The 18,110-nt window shown below is 38.8% G+C and overlaps 1 protein-coding gene across 1 annotated transcript in view; it reads left to right on the forward strand.

Moving 5' to 3' along the window:
* Positions 1–5,619: 5,619 nt before the first annotated feature.
* FAR2 (fatty acyl-CoA reductase 2) overlaps positions 5,620–18,110 on the forward strand; it is a 98,067-nt gene continuing 85,576 nt past the window's right edge. The window contains exon 1 of the mRNA XM_011363117.2: positions 5,620–5,886. The gene's annotated coding sequence lies outside the window, so the exon portion shown is untranslated. The remainder of the gene's footprint in view (positions 5,887–18,110) is intronic.

Consider the following 18,110-nt stretch of genomic DNA (forward strand, 5'->3'; position numbering starts at 1 on the left):
GGTACAGCCACATTGGTAAACAGTTTGGCAGTTTCTTACAAAAATAAATTTCCCGTCTGTTAATTGCGTGAGTTATAACTAGATTGCAGAGGAGCTGCAGAACTAGAACTCTTATTTTCATAATATAATGTAGTGCTTTTTGGGAAAACTCACCCTATAGTTTTAGTTCTCTTTAGCACAACTAAAAGACTGATTCTACCAAGAAGTCTGTAATTATCCAAGTCTCATTTTCAAGGCTAGACAGACCAGACTGGGGCAAGAGGGTGTGCGAGTAAAGAAGGAAGACACGCCCAGAGAGTTTGACAGCCTAGTACCTGGGCAGTCATAAAAGAGTATTACATTAGGGCTTTGTTGAAATACAGCTGATTACTTTTTTTAATGTTATCTAAAACTCTCAATAATATGTTTTATATTTTGAAACATTTGGAAATAATTTGATTTTAAATATAGAAAATAAGTGGAATTACAAAATTTAAATACATCAAAAATTAAAAAATAAAAATATTAAATACATAGAAAATAGATTGAATAAAATCAACCACTTCACATCTGTACTCTTCTCCATTATCATCAGACAGACGGGTAAAGATGCTGTGGAAGCTGGTGGAGTCAGCCAGAAAGAACTGAGCTTTCATCAAACATCTCTGGACAGTGAAGCTTTTTGAATGTTGATAGAATCTCTAGTTACTGATATCGAACATTTCTCATCATCAGTAAACACACTGCAGAAATATTGATGCCATTCTTTGAATTTTTTTCTTTATCTACCTTAACACAAGGCCATGCCAACTATACACTTCTGCATCTTAAAATCTAGAATGCATGTCAATAAAGCCAGGATTTTGTCTTCTGCAGAAAACAACTCTATTTCCCTTACTTTTTTCATTCTGGTAGAGTTTTTTCCTACATCCTTGCTGGAACAAAAACAATTTTTAAGACTTTAAGTTGGAAGAAGTGTTTAGACAGTCCGGAAATGTCATTGATATTCTTCACTATGTCTTATTATTCATTTTTCTCTTTATTATGTGATGATAATAGCTAACTTTTATAAAGTACTATATAATACCATGTGCTATGCAATATGCATTAGTTATCTTGTTTAATTTTTTTTATAGTAACTGATAAAATATCTTTATTTTCATCCACATTTTACACATGCAGAAAACGAGAGTCTTGGAGATTAATAACACACCCGTGGTCATATAGTGGTGTGTCAAAATTCAAACCTAGCCCATTTGGCTCCAGAGCTCATATTCTCCCAGTGCCTCATTGCACTGTTTTCTAAAAAGTGCCATGAAACTGAAAGCTGATGATCATTTTCAATATCTCCATATTACTCCAAATCACCAACTGGTTTCTTGCTTTCAGGCGTGCTCCTCTCAAATTTATCCCATACGCAGCTACAATTTTTTTATTTGCTGAAAATAAAACCTACTCATATTATTTCCTGACTCAAACCTTTCACAGCTTTTGCATCCCCTGTAGAACAAAATCTAAATGCCTTAGCCCAGCATCCTAGAGCTTCTATGTTGGCAGGTCTCTGCCTCCTACCCTCACACACACACTACATGGTCTCTTATTTACTTTCTGAACAAGCTATTTTTTTCTGCATGAGCAGTTTTTCTCCCATGTTACTCCAAAGCCTCATTGCATCAGGAAAATATCTCCTATTTATCACCAAGATCCTTCCTGTACCAAACACTCCTCTGAACCCCACCTTCTTCAATGGGTGAGGTGCCTTTTTCTGCACTAGCAGACTATCCCCTAGAATTTTATATATGACACTGTAATACAGTCATAATACAGCAGTCAGCCTCTCGCAATAGACCACAGGTTCTTTGAAGGCAAGATAGGCTTCATTCACTTTTAATATTACTTAAACATTGGATAATAAAGGAACAAGACCAATGCTGGGAAGTGGAAGAGCAATTCAGTGATTAGCCTGGCCCTTGAATAGTTCTCCATTACCATTTATCATTTTCAGTGCTTTTGATATAGGTCATTACTACTAAGAAAACTGAGTAGAAAGAGGGAAGCCCAGTAGCTCCACAACTCACCTAAGTCTGAGGCCTGCAGCTTCAAGGAGCTCACCAAGCTTCTTTTGTGTTTTAAGCTCCTGTGCTGTTTGCTATGGATGGGACAGATCCTAAAACGAATGGCATGAAGTGTATCAAAGCTGAGAGTTCTGGTCTCAAAATGGGACTAGGGGCTAGGAAACACATGGATCTAGGCACTCAGTAGCATTAATGAAACTCGTCAATTGCATCATGGCTTCTTTAGAAAAATTTTAATTGAAAATATCCATGTTTTATTTCACATCATGGCCTTGCACGTAACAGCCAAGTCATGAATCTTAGTACAACAGACTTCCTGTTTTAATTCAAAGCAATCTGGTAAAAAACAAAATAGCCACATTTTTAACTAAAACAAGAAATTTGTTATTTTTCTCCCTCCAATTCTTTTTAGAATGAAGTATGATCTAATGCCACTCTCTACTTTTTAACAAACCTAATATTACTCATTTATTTCTTGGTGTCAACAAGTCATTTGCTTCAGTGTGTGACTTTTCCCAAAGAGAAGGTACCCATAATAGAACTGTCTTGATAATTAAAAATAAAGGTGAAGAAAGCAACTTTTAAACGTAAAACCCTGCTATTTTAAGTTCTTCATAGATATTGATGACAAATCATTCTGTAGACATAACCTCACTGACTTTAATTTTAATTTATTCATTTAACAAGCAAGTATTGAGTCCCTACATTATGTTAGTTTAAAATAGATTGAAAGGCTTGTTGTTAAGGAACTTGTTAAATAATCTCCTGAGCTTGTTGACATATATAACTCCTGATTTATGTTGAATAAAGAGAATTCTTAAAACTGAAGTCTAGGGAGGAAAAGAAAAATCACAGAACATAAAACAATAGAGCTAGAAAGGGCAATAAAGACCATGCTAACTCAGCTGTCCTCAAGATCCCCAAGTCTGCAAGCTGAGTATGCCCTGATCTCATGGCAAAGATCTTCTAGCAAGAGAAGGCCAGGCTTTTTATCAAGCACTTTCATCATTTTTTTACAGTGAAATCCGAAATGTGAAATGTAGTCATATTAAAAAAATCAGTGGAAGAAGGTATTTAAGAGACTGATTTTTAAATAAATTGATTTTAAAATTAATCACTTTGTTAAATTACCCATCGTTCTCATGTCCTATTTGTGGAATAAGAAATGAAATGAAGATGTAGGCCATGTTGCCTGTGGAGGTTCTAGGGGAGAATCCTACTTTCTCTCTCTCAGCTTCTGGTGGCTGTGGGCATTCCCTGGCCTCCTTTGTTTGTTTGCCACACATCACTCTAACCTCTGCCTTGTCTTCACATCATCTTGCCCAATATGCATGTGTCCCAAATCTCCCACTGCCTTTCTCCTAGAGAGACACCTGCCATCGGATTTATTTATTTTATTTTTTTAAACTTATTTATTTATTTGCCTTTTTTTCCCCATTGGATTTAGAGCCAACCTGGATAATCTAGGATGACCTTCCAAGATAATGAAATTCATTATATTTGCAGAGACTCTTTTATCCAAATAAGGTAACAGTCATAGTTTCCAGAGATTTGCACAGGGATGTATTTTGGGGGGAGCCACTTTTCAACCCCCTTCATTGCTTTTTATGTTATTATCTGAAGTCTGTCCTACTCCCTAACACTTTCCCCTATCCCTATCAAATTTATATGTTTGGAGTCCTAATCCTGAGTACTCAGAATGTGACCTTATTTGAAAATAGAGTTGTGACAGATGCAATGAATTCAGATGAGGTCATTAGGGTAAGCCCTAATCCAATGTGACCGATGTCCTTATAAAAGGAGAAATTTGAACTTGGACACAGACACTCACACAGGGAGAACATCATGTGAGGATGAAGGCAAAGATTGGGGTTATGCTTCTACAAGCCAAGAAAAGCCAGGCATTACTCACCAGAAGAAAGGCATGAAATAGATTCTCCCTCACAGCCCTCAGAAAGAATGAACTCTGCTGACAATTCCATTCTAGACTTATAGCCTTAAGAATTCTGAGACAATACATTTCTGTAGTTTAAGCCACCCAGTCTGTGTACTTAGATATGACAGCGCTAGCAAACTAATACATTATCCATAAAGAAATATCATTTTTAATGGCAATAATCAAAATAAGATTTTGTAATCTATAATAATGTTGCATATTATCGATTAACACTCAATTGAACGTATGTGTTTTGTTGTCTACTTTATTAATAATGCTGTAGTAAACCTGTAACTTTGTCTATCTGGCATTTACCTTTTTGTTGGTTATTTCCTTTGGATCCATTCTAAGAAATGGGACTCCTTTACCAAAAGGTTCAGAACAGTAAAATAACAACAACAACAACAACAACAACAACAACAAACCGAAACAAAAAACTGAATGATTAAATATCTGACTTGGATATGTGTTGCTAAATTGCTTTCCAAAGAGTTGTAACAATTTACCTTCTACCTGCTATATGATAAGTGATTTCAACACTTTCTCACTAACATCTGGCAGCATCTTTTCAAGTACTGTCATACATATCCTGAGAACACATTTAGACTTATTCTTGAGTCGGGAGAGGGGTAACAAAGTATATTTATTTGGCCTTAACTTTTCCTTTCTCTGTTGCTTTCTGGCAGTCTGCAGGGGAAATTAGCCACAGAGTCTTTAGGCTGCATTTTCCTTAACACAATTAATTGAAGACAGTCCAGTAGAAGAGAATTCAAGATGAGTGTAATTTTTTTAATGAAAGAAAGAACTAATTTCATTAATTCTGATCTTCATGAATTAAATTTTATGTCTTTATCAGTATGTCAGTTGTTGTAATGAGGGGAATGAAGACAGCTCATAGGGCATATTTATTTGGGAATTTACTTTCCACCTTGTCCTAAGAATTCAGTTGGGTGTTGACCGGTTATCAGCACATCCTCGCTGAGGTCTATGACAGCTCCACTCTCGTGCTTCTCCATCCCTCTGCAAGTCTTCCTTGATGATGGATCCAGTTTTCTGTTTAAAATGTAACAATGACAAAACTAAATCGCCGCCAACAGCTATCAGGCTAAGAAACAAAACGTCTTCTTCTTTTTTTAAGGGTTGCCTAATAAAGCTAGCCCGCCGCTGTCCCTTCAGCCCACATGTGATCCTTTCCAGTCTCCTATCCACGTTCCCACTCTCACCTGCACCCTACCCAGATAGATCCTGATTTCTGCTCTGCAAACTTGCGCATCAAGCCCCTCAGGGATTTTTAAAAGGACACTGCCCTGGGGGGTCATTGCGGGGTGCCTCCGCAGAGTTTGGAGCAGATGCAAGAGCATCCCTACCACGGGGTGTGCAGAACCAGAATGGGCAAGCTGAGTAAACGCGCAGTTTAGGCTGTTTTTTTTTTTTTTTTTTTTTTTCTGATGCGGGTGTGTGTGCAGTCGTGGGGGAGCAGGGGTGGGACGGAGCGGAGGAGATATGTCAACAAACCGTTCCCATCAAAACCTCTGACCCTTTGTGTGTGTGCTGAATGAATGGAGGGTCGGGATAGGCCTGCGCGGGCGCCCTGCCCTCGGGGCTGTCGCCCCTCCGCGTGTAGGGTTCCCGCCAGCCCCTCGACCTCCTTCCGCCCAGAGGCTGCCGCCTGCTCCGCGCCGCACGCCGAGGCCTCGGCGGCAGCAGGAAAGGTCGGAAGGAGGGTGCTTTCTTCCCTTCTCACACCCAGTCTCCGAGCCAGATATTAGAGTGTCACGTTAGGGAGCCGAAAGACGAGAGCGGTTTTCTTGTAGCTGGAGTACTTCCCGTAGCCTCGGGGAAGGACCAGGATTTTGAGGAGCAAGAGTCGAACCCCAAGCCGAGCGGGAGAAGCAGGTATTGCAGGGGCCGCAGCCCAGCGGCTCGCAGAGCCCAAGGCTCGGGAGGCAGAGAGTGGGCTGGGGTGGCCGGGGACAGAGGGCTCGGCCGGGGGAGGGGGGCGGGGCGGCGCGGGAACAGGGAAGCGCTTTCCGAGGATCTGTCCGCTGGTGCTGCCCACGCCGCGGTCAGCCCGGGGTTCGGGCGTGTTGGGTGCCGGCATAGCGCACCAAGGTGGGGTGCGCGGGGCCCGGAAGGGCGGCGTGTGGGCCTGGCCGGCAAGGGTTAACTTTGGGAGCCGCACCAGGGCAGCGGGGGACCGAGGGACCGAGGGCGGGAAGCGCCCGCTGGCGTCTCGCCAGGCCTCCTTGGCCCCTAGAGCTATGCCTGGAGAGAGCGTGCGGACTCGAGGGCCATGTGTGGCGCGGCGGCAGCCGGAGCGGCCCACCCTGCGCTTCCAGCTTGCAGACCCCGGGATTGCGGCCTCGCATGCCCCTTGCCCCACCCCGGGATGCGCGCGTCTTGACCCTCTCATTCCCACCTGGCGGGTACTCAGCCAGATGCTGAACAGGCTGGGGCGGCTAGCGCGGGGTCTGTGCCCAGTTGCAAGTTTTCTACCTCTTCCCGTGGCCTGGGCATCATGGAGAGAGCAAGGAAACAAGTACCAGAAAACTCCAATTGGAATAGATGGCTTGCTAGAAGGAGAGTTAAATTCCCCGCGAGGCAATTCCATTCCATTAAAAGAATTAATGACCAGCTGAATCCTAGAAACCATAGGAGGGCATCCCACTTGCCAGCCTCTTACTCTTTCGCCTTCCAGGATGGGTTGAATTATGAACACTTATTCGTTAATGCTGAGTTACCTGGTGTGAGCAACCAAGGTCCTTGCTGGATTTGCAAGAGCTTTGGTAGCGAGTTGAATCATACAGAGTGCCCCCACGGTGCCTTGAGCAAGAACAGGGTGGGCACAGCAGAGTGACCAGGAAACGAATGAATCGTGCTTTTCTACTTGTGGGAGGCTACAAGAGAATTTTGACACTGTGCAAATAGAAATTTGAGAATTACTCTGTGGTGTCGATTACTCATCTCTCTATATCCCCATTTCTGAGTTGGAGATGTGTCTGAGGAGCATATTTAGTCTTAAAGGGCAAAGGGACCAAATACAATTTTAAGGCAGCCACTAAAACTTCAGTAGCAGGCTTTTCAGCAAAACCTACATTGAGAGATATTTGTGTGTGACACTTCTAGTTGATGACCACAGGCTTTTACTAGCCAGTCTCAAGCATTGCAACATTTTATCTGTAGTATTTCTCAGGATGCAGGTCTTTGGAGTACTCTTTTCCTTTCTCTGAGGGCATCTTCTACACCTGCTTTATTAACAAATTCCTACCTTACTCCAATTTCTAACATTGGGTTATATTGATCAATAAAATAGATATAAATTACTATGAGTTGGTAAATCTTACAGTGATACATTTCTCCTTTATTTAAAGGAGGGAATGTGACACCCAATTACAGAAGAGGGAGAACCTCCTTTAAGGGAGTAAAAATAAAATAGTTCATTTGGGAGTATTACTTTGGGATTTATAGAGAAGATGGTCATCTTGAACACCTCACTATTTGCTTTTCTATCTTTCGAAGATGCATTCTTGAGTGTATTTCTTTCTGGCAACATCTGGGCAGCCTTAGACCTTTGTTTTCATATTCATTCACAACACATTCTTCTAAAGGCTCATGCACAGTGACAACCAGCACGCTGGTCCCTGCCAATCTATCATGGGCTCCATGAGAACATTTATTATTCTTGAAGAAGCATTCTTAACACTTTATTGTATTAACAAACCACTTTAAAAATCTGACAAAAACTATGGAATATGCGAAACAAAAATATGCACATTAACACAGAATTCTGCCTACAAATTCAGGAATTCACAGTCTCCTCAATACCCAGCCACCCAAATGTTAGTCATCCAGAGACCCCAGGCAGGCCCTACTTCATGGAAACACAAACTGTGCAGTCATTCAGGGCCTTATACTTAGAAGGGCCCCACAGTTGGTTTAATGTTCTACTTATTGAATCTCAAAGATACTTCCTGAATTAAATTGGTAATTGAGTCCATTAAATTGTACTAAATTAAATTCATCCAAAAATTGAACAATGAGAATCAAAGTCAATGATTGAAATATTTTGAGGAGGTAATCCTTTTTGCTTCATTTAAATTTTTAAAAATCTCCGTTTTCAAAATCTTGAACAAGTTGCTCTTTTATATATTCTAGGAGACACCTAGCAATACGAAGTACACCTAATCCCTTACCCAGCTGTCTTCACCTCCTGTAACACTGGGGGAGAAACAGAGAAACTTTGGGCATATCCTCTGTCCCCTTAATCTCTCTGACCTCAGAACTTTATACAAGCTTTCATTCCCAGCATGATAGCAACACGCTCAGCAGGACTGAGGAAGAAAACAGAGTGAAAGGAAATGGGTCAAAATCCCACGTTAAAGTCTTATGAGGGGGCACTCAAAGAGATGGAGCATCCTTTCATGCAATTACTCTGATCAGAGGCATGCTGTATACTTTAGGAAATAAAGTACCAAGTCCTGTCCTCGATGGACTTATGGCATCTTTGACAAGACAAAATATGTAAATATAAAGTGTTAATTAATACAGATAAGTTGTTACAAGGCAACATAAGATTTGGCACAAAATGAATGATAGAGAAAGTAAGTGCAATGAGCTCCCGAGAAGAGAATAAGATAAACTGAAGTGGTTCCTCTACTAATAGAGATTAATGAATGAGTCATCTGTGTGGTAAATGTGAGAAAAAAAGTGAAAATTTGGACAGGGCTAAAGTTCTATGTAAAGAAAAGGTGGGAAATAAAACTGAAAGTGAACTTTCCAATGGCTAGCTTCATTCATGTAGAAAATAATGATTAAGCCCATTTTGTGACCAGATATCATGCCAGTTTTACAGCATTTAGTGTTGAAAGGAATATGGAGAAAAGCATATTTTTTTCTTCATATTGCTATGAAGAAAAAAAAAACAGGGGCTGACTCAGATGGTGCTCTGGGAAGATCTCTTTGACAAAGAAAGATTTAAATCGATATTTGAAAGAGTCATAGGGGTCAACTTGGCAAAAAATAAATAGTGGAAAAAGCAATCTGGGCAGAGGAAATAGCAAATAGGAGGGCTGTGAGGAGAGAAAAAGGCTAGCAGGGTACAAGGGACAGAAAGAAGGGACGTGTGGCTGGAGTTGTGTGAGGGATTTGCTGAGAGGCTGGATATGAGTATGGGAAGGTAGGTAGTAGCCTGGCCATGCAGAAATTCACAGACTTGGATAAAGATTTTGAATTTCATTTTAATGAGAAGCCATTGAAGACTTTGAAGCCAGAGACTGTCTAATTTATTATTTTAAAGAGATCTTTATGACTACAATAAGAGAATGGACTAGAAGGCTTGGAAGCAGGAAACCATTTAGGACAGAGAGCAGGCAACAGTACTGACAGGGAAGATTAAGAGAAAAGGACAGACTAGATGCATTTTGAAAGTAGAACTTGGTGATAGAGTGGATGTGAGAGGTGGGTGAGGCAGAAAGCAGTGTGAGAATAAATTCTTTCAGTACATACTGTTAAATGTTTTTATTCCAAAACAAAAGTCTCCAATGCATATGATTTAGTTTCCATAAGAAGAACTGAAAAATGAATGAAAACTGCTAACCCTACTTGGTACCTCTTGAAAGTATACCAGGCTGTTGAGTAGAGCTGAGAGAGAGGAGGAAGGAGGCTTTTCATACTATCATTTGTACTGTTAGAATTATTTTTAAACTATGCATGCATTTTATATATTTTTTAAAGGTTCCCACCACAACAAATATGGCACTTATTTTTCTGGCTTGAGCATGTGGATAGAATAAGGAGTAATTTCTTAAAATGTCAAAAACTAGGAGAGAAAGGCCTGATCCTCACCAAAGTGATTATTCTGAAACATAACTCACTCAGCAAAAACCTTTCCAGTCTTCCTTGTTGTCTATATCAGTGTTTCCCAAAATGTAGTCTAGGATCACTAGTTTCTTAGGATATTAATAACAGTTAAGTAAAGGGAAAAAAGCTTTTCTGATCATATAAGCTTAAGAAACTTTTGATTTAACCCAGTTAAGCAGTTTTATTGCAGGAATCCTCAGAGCCTTTAATATACTAATGCACATTAAGAATCTTCAAGAAAGAAGAGATATTTTATGCCATACTTCCTAAACTTGTTTGACCTTGAAATGCTTTTTTTGGCAGAACATTTAACAGATTCAGCATTCAGCATAATACGCTTTGGGAAATGCTGCCCTATATTAATAGATTAAACCTCTTAACATCCACAGCTCTCTATTAACCATCAACTTCTCTTATGTTTTTCATGCTATGTAGTTGGAAGAAAGCAGGAGACCAGAACTGACTCTGTTAATAGGCTTTAAATTGATGATGAAAACAATTCTGCTATATAGATAAGAGGTAAGGAGAGATTCACAAGGAAGCTCTGCAGTCTGATGAAAAACTTCTTTTTAAAAAATTTCTACTTTCTTGGTAAGGCTATGCAGGACCTCTCTAGATTTACTCGTGAGGAACCTGAGGCGCAAACAGTGGGGAAGACTTCACCGGGCCTATGTGTTCTGTGGTAGGCTTGGGCCTTATTTGATGTTTGTAATATATCTCCTGCAGAGCAACACAATGTGAATACATAGGGTATGTGTGCAGGAGCAGTGATATTGCAATGAATTGCCTACATTTTCTTTCCTGGTCCCCAATTCATTTGCATGGTGGTGGAGTGGAGTCAGGAATGCAATCTGTGACCAAAGAACAAACAGAAGAAACAAACTCACACAGCTATGAACTTGGCCATGGCTTGGTTCTCTTGCCCAAGGATCAGCAAACTATGGCCTAAGGGTCAAATCTGGCTCCAGCTTGTTTTTGTATATCCTTTGAACTAAGAATCGTTGTTATAGTTTTTAATGGTTGGAAAAAAATCAAAAGAAGAATAATGTGCTGTGGCACTAGAAAGTTTTATGAAATGTAAATTTCATTGTTCATAAAGAAAGTCTAGCTGGAAATCAGCCAGTGTGTTGCATCAATTCCTCACGTTGGCTATGGCTGCTTTAGTGCCCTACCCCATGAGCAATTGTGACCAGCGACAGCTAATATATTTGTCATCTGGCCTTTTACAGAAGAGGTTTTGCTAACCTCTGTTCTAGGCTGTTAAACTCACCAGCCATAGATAATTTTAATAGATTTGTTTTTCATTTGTTTTATATAGTAGGGGGTAGCCTTAGTTAGTTCAGGCTTCTGTAACAAAGTACTATAGACTGAGTGGCTTTTAAACAACAGAAATTTATTTTTAACAGTTTTAAAGGCTGGGAAAGCCCACTTCCTGGTTTATAGGGGCAAGGAAGTTGTCTGGAGTCACTTTTATAAGGTCATTAATCTCATTCTGGCAGGCTCCACTTTCATGACCTCGTCACCTCCCAAAAGCCTCACTTCCAAACACCACCATATTGGAGACTAAATTTCAATTGGAGTTGAATCGATAGACTCAAACATTCAGTCTATAGCAGTGATAAATATACAGATAGCTAAACTGACTTCCTAGAAGCTCCTCAAGTGTTATTGGCGTTGGAGTCATGACTGTGCTATTTACTATCGATGACTAGTACAGCTAATGTTACATGCCGATGTGAGGAGATGAAGATAGTCTTGAAGGTGATAGCTTTTGGGAGTTATTCAAACATTCAAACTCATATATAGATGATGGGCACTCAGGTAAACATAAGCAGAGACCCAAGAGGCAGAGGCGGTAGGTGATTAATATTACTTACTTGTTGAAATCTGCTACCTCTGAGCATGAATTTCCCATTAGTAGCTACCTCCAATTATTATTTCAATAATGAAGCAAATTTACTTTTTATTAATGCACACTTTTTGTGAAGAGTAATGACTCAAGGATGACAGTCTTAATTTTGGGGTGACAGAAATACACATTTCATTGTCCCCACTCGCACCTATCGAATCAGGATTTTTCACATGAAAATCCCCAGGTGCTTCATACCTAAGCGACATAGCTCAGGTACAAAATGTGAGAACAACTGGTCCAAATACTGCCATGGGACTTAGAACCAGAAGATAAGAGGTTTGGTGCTTAGGTCTATCACTACTATCATGAAATCTTTCCAGATCAGGGTATTCTGTGGGAATTAAACAGTATGAAATGTGCCAGCCACATTCATCAGGGGATTTTTCATGACTAACTCAGAAACCTACCTTTAAAAAAGGTGAGATCATTCAATAGGCATTTTTTCATTTTATTCAACACTTGTACCAAAGCAAAGAATATTATGTAGTCAACAATGTGATTAAGCAGGCAGAGAAAAATTACTATAATTACCAGAGACTAAGAATAGCATTTGTTTATTGTTTTAGTCATGGTTTATTTTAAAAGTCTTAGATAAATTTGTATCCTCAGCCTTTGCAGTCCAGCAAAAGCATTTTCAAGCTACAATTGACAATGTGTTCCCTATGGTTTTTGGACATACTATTATCTTATGTTTAAGGCATTTTAACTTCCCAGTCTCCTCCAAAGATGGCCCCAAAACACTGAAGCACACATTTGAGGGAAGGAAGGGAAAGCAAAGTCTCTTTCCTGTGAATCTGTGTACAAAAGGCAAAAAGATGGCCACTTCTGTCTACTTATTCATCCTTTTACTTCAGCTGAGGAGTTGTTGGGTCAGTAACATTCACTAGTGAATAACAGGATGATCACAGGAGGCAAGACTAATATTTCCTGAGCCAAGAAATAAGAAAAAGTCATTGTGAAAATGCTCTACATGTTAGAAAAATAGTGCTTTATCTATCACAGGTCAGTGAGAGGACACATTCCACAAAAGTCAGCACAAATCCCAGGTATTGTTGAGGAAAGGATAGTTAAAAATTAAGAAGACGGTTAAACTATGTTTCTGGTCCCAATATATTTGAAACCACTTACGAACTTCGAGCAGAGTTAGATCTGCCCATGTACAATATTGTCAAGAAACTGGAGGAATCTGCCCAGATGTGTGTAATAATTCAGTGTGTGTCTATGTATTGAAGGTTTTTGCTTATTACTTTCAAGAAAGGACATTCACTATTAAAAAATGTGTGGATAGTAATAGCATACTTTTGTTTAGTAATAAAAACATCTTAAAGATGGGCAGTATTCATTTAATAAAAATAAAGCCATTTATCTAAAACTTAAGAGAAATTGTCCACTTAATTCCACATGAAACATAGATGTAAATAAGATACCTGGGTAAATACTAATGAAATCACCTTTATGTCAGTCCGTGTATTTTTGTTTAGATTACTCTGCAACTGTTGTCTCATTATGGATTAAATCTTATTTCTACTGTGTTTTATTATCATAAGACCTTCAGGACATAGCTACCCTCAAGAGAAGTATATAATCTAAAAGTTGGACACTTGCTCTCTTACCAAAAGACTTTGAAAGCATTAAAAGCCACTTACAAAACTGTTCTCAAAGGTGTAGGAATCTTTGATGATTTGAAAGAGTTAATTTCTCTCATCCAAATGAGCAGTTTCCTTCTTTCTCAGCATATTGTGCTTACCAAAACTCTCTTCTTCATGGAACTGTGACATTGCCTCTTCCTTCTTGTTCTCCTACTATTTTGGTCTAGTCCTGCCTGAAGAAATGGTTTTGCAATTGCCACAGAGTGTACGCCAATCACAGGATTGCATTTTAGGTAAATTAGGTTTTCGTATCTTTTAGGACAGAGTGAAATTAGCTCGAATTAGATGTCCCTGAACTCCTAGACATACTATATGTTGCCACATATCACACCACCTTATCTATTATACACAGTGGTGACTGCAAATAGCTTTGCCTTAACTAAGTATATTCATATTCTAAATTGTAGAATGTCTGAGTACTTTATCTAATTTTGGTCCAGTTCCCTCATTTTATATAAAAAAAGAGATAGTCCCAAAGATATAAAGTAACTGTCGCACACTATTTAATAGATGAGTGTAAACTAGTATCCAAATCTTATTACTGTAAATTTCATGACCATTCCATTCATTCGTTCTTTATTCACTCATTCATTCATTCATTCATATGATTTACTGAGTGTCTATCATGTGCCAGACAGGGTGTTTAGCTCTGCAAATACAATGGTGAACAAGTTGTAGTACCTGCCTTTAAACTTCAGTGCCACTTACTCTTTTAGCAATGTTTAACCAGTCACAACTTAGGGGTTTGAATTTTTTTAGTTAATATCCTCAGTGTGAAAATATAGAATACTCAAATGCTTTTCTGTCCCTTTCTTCCCCTCCTACCCAGCCTCAGTCAATGATTTCACTTCCCAAAGACCTGAACACTGAACACTTAATGAGGCTATGATGGGAAACAGAGTTTTAAAATGAAATATTAGAAAGTCCACAGGGAAGAGAATGAAAATTGTTCTCAAGGGAACAGTATTCTCTTTTATTCGCCCCAAGTCCCAAGGATTAATTCACCTGTGCTGTCATCCCTTAGTTCCTCACTTTTCCCCAAAATCCGCAGTAGGTTCCATCCTCAGGCTTCCCTTTTTCTTTTCTGCGTCTAAAGAAAGACACACAATCTCTTTGTGTTTTTAAGTAATCAACTGCTAATCACTGTGGAAAAAAGGGGGAAGAGCAAAAACAACCAATGTGGGAAAGTTATAAAGCTTCCAGAATACCTTTGAACCTTGGTATGTGGCCAGTAGTTAGGTTGCTGACTTCTGGGATAACAAGTGAAAACCCTGTTATCTTTAGCCATTCATCTTTATTTCTAGAAGAGAGATCAAAAACTAATCCTCTGCCTTAAAAATCCTTACCTATACTCTTAAGTCTAAACGAATATGGGCATTTGCTGGGTGAGAGGATTTATAGCTTTCATCAGATTCTCAAAGAGGTTGTGACAGGAGCAAAGGCAGTACCTTTGAGAACACTCACATGGACCATTTTCTCCTCTTTGAAACACCCTGGACCCAGGCCACTGCCAGGTCAGGAAAGACCCCCTCTGTGGTTTCCTCATAGGGACCATACAACTGTTTGGAAGGCTTCGGTTTTCACGTTCTTTCTTCAGTGTGTCACGTGATTCAGAGCACCACATTGTTCCAAAACAGGAGCAACCTTGCCAAGTGTGTGAGATGCTAGTTGGGGGGCGGGGGAGTGGTCCCCTAATGCACAGGAGCCTTTCACTTCATCTGCTATCTGGTCCATAGACAATTATTTCGCCAATATATTTGCTTGGGCTGCTGTAACAAACTACCACAAACTGAATGTTTTAAATAATAGAAATTTATTGTTTCACAAATCTGGAGACTAGAAGTCCAAAATCAAGGTATCAGCAGGGTTGGTTCTTTCTGAGGACTGTGAGGGAAGTATCTGTTCCAAGCTTCTCTTCTTGGCTTGTAGATGGCCATCTTCACCCTGTGTTGTTACATCATCTTCCTTCTATGTATGTCTATGTCTGTATTCAAATTTCCTCTTTTATTAGGCTACTAGTCATATTGTATTAGGTGCTCGCCCTACTAAAGTATGACCTCATTTTAACTACTTAACATATACAACTTGGTCAGATAAGGTCACATTTACAAATAAGGTCACATTTTGAGATACCATGTTTTAGAATTCAATATGTGAGGGGAAGAGGGCACAATTCAATCCCTAAAACCCAAGAAATTAACACTTGACCTAGTATGTGACTCTTCCTTGCCACAATGGAATATGGTGATGAAAGTATATTGACAAAGTACTTTCATATTACTCAACAAAATAAAAACCCACACACATGAAAAACTGAAAAAAAAAGAAAAGAAAACAACCTAACATTCACTTTAGGTGTGAATTAATAATGACCATAAGTAATGACTATTGCCTTCACAATGAGTTTCTTCTCCATGTGACTTTTATTATTCTTATGAGGAACACGTAGGGAAGTGAATATATCATGAATGCAATAGATTGAATACAATCAGGCATCTCTCAGATTCCAGCTTCCAGATTAAAAAAAAAAAACAAAAAACAATACATTATGGATACTCCATAAGCCCCTTCATGCTATCAACCAATCACTACCTATTGCTCCCCAAAGTAAACACTATTCTGACTTCTAAGTCATAGATTAGCAAGATTCAAAAATAGATTAGCTTTGCCAGTTTTTGGAATTTCTATAAAGGAAATTATATAGCATGCATTCTTTTTTGTCTTGCTTCTTTTACTCGACATTAAATTTGTGAAAGTCAGCCAAATTGTGTGACTATGTAGATTATTCATTTTTGTTGCTATACAGTGCTCCATACTGTGAATATGCCATATTTAATTCCTGTGTTCTGTTGTTGATGAACACACGTGTAGTTTCCACTGCGGTTGTTCTTAGGAACAATGCTGCTAAGAACATTCGTATGAATGTCTTTTGTTGAACATGTGTACACATTTCTGTTGGGTATACCGAGGCTTGGAATTGCTTTATGTAGAGAAATTTAATGAAATCTGCCAAAGAATTTTCTTAAGTGGTTGTATAATTTATACTTCCAGAAGCAGTAGTCAAGAGAGTCCCTTGTTCTACATCCTTATCAACACTTCTTTTTTTCTGTCCTCATTTTAGCCATTTTGGTGGGAGAATAGTTGTATGTCATAGTGGTTTTGTTTGTATTTGGTGACCGACAAGGTTGAGCACCTTTTCACATTTTTATTGACCATTTGTATATTTCTCTAAAGAAGTGGCCAAGTCTTTGTTTACTTGTCTATGGTCCTCTTCATAATGATTTCTGCTTATATTTTATATATTCTAGATACAGTTCCTTTGTTGGATATGCATGTTATGAATGTCTTCTCCCAAAGCATGGCTTTCCTTTTCACTCTCTTAATTTCTTTCTTTTGATGAACACAAATTCTTAATTTTATTAGAGTCCAATTTATTAGTATTATTCTTCCATAATTAATGCTTTTTGCCTACTCACGGATCAGGAAGATGTTCTCTTCTGAAGAGTAATTGTTTTGCCTTTCATGTTAAGATATGTCTATCTGGAATTAATTTTTTTATAGAATGTGAGAAATAAACATATTTTTTCATTTGGATATACAATTGACTCAGCAAATTTTTATTATAACTGCATATGATTTCAAATCAGGGGACACAGTAGCAGTCTGAACACCTCAGTTAGAACTAATGAATTTAAGCATAAAGTCATTTAAGATATATCTCACTGCAATGACTTCTGAAGTCCATTGTAATGATGACTACTCTAGGACCCTCAATGTTCAGATCAGAGTACTTATTTAACCTTCTTATGGAGACCTAAGCTCTGGTCTAACGAGTTAGGTAAAATAAAATAAATTAGTTTATTTCACACTCAAAAGTTAAAGTATAAAATTTAAAACAAACTTGAGTCTGACATATAGTGACTATGGATGAAAAAGTTAGTGCTAATAGTGTAATAAGTTCATGACCAAACATTATTTGGGAAACAATAATCAAAAGGCCTATCTTTGGTTATTAAGGAAGATAAATGAAGGGCTTACCTTTTTCCAGTACACTTACAACTAAACGTCTCACTAGTTTCCCTAAACTCATTTCAAAATGGAAGATAGCTGGCATAAGGAGAAATTGAAGGCAGGAGGATGAGTTAGGTAGCTATGCGTTTTATCATGCATTCATTCAACAAATTTTTATTTAGTGACTGTCCGGCATTATGTTAAATCCTATGAATATTAAGTCTAGTGAAATGCAGTCATTGCCCTTAAGGTGTTTGCAATCCAGTGCAGGGAACAGACAAATAAGTAGTCAGTTATATACAATGTGATATTGAATGGTGGAGAGTTTGGCAGATCTGACTTTAGACTCAGCCTAGAGTGAGGGGAGAACTGGGGACTGTTTCCCAAAGGAGATAATCTGAGTTTTGCCTACTTGAAGGGTAGGATGGAACAAAGGGTATATGGCCAGGCGGCTTAGGGCATGGCCTCTGGAACTAGCCTACAAGTTGTGTGACCTGAGGTGAATCACTTTAAATTCTCCGTGCCTCAGTTTCCACCTTGTAAATGGGGTTAATAATAATAAATACCATTGAATTGTCATGCTGATTCATGAGTTAATACGTGTAAACCATTTAGAAGAGTGGTTGGCATTGAGTAAGTGTCCAGTGAGTTGAGCTATTGTCACATGGAAGGGCTTGGTCCTGAAGCTC

Source organism: Pteropus vampyrus, unplaced genomic scaffold, assembly GCF_000151845.1.
Source record: "Pteropus vampyrus isolate Shadow unplaced genomic scaffold, Pvam_2.0 Scaffold82, whole genome shotgun sequence".
In the NCBI taxonomy this organism is placed as follows: Eukaryota; Metazoa; Chordata; class Mammalia; order Chiroptera; family Pteropodidae; genus Pteropus; species Pteropus vampyrus.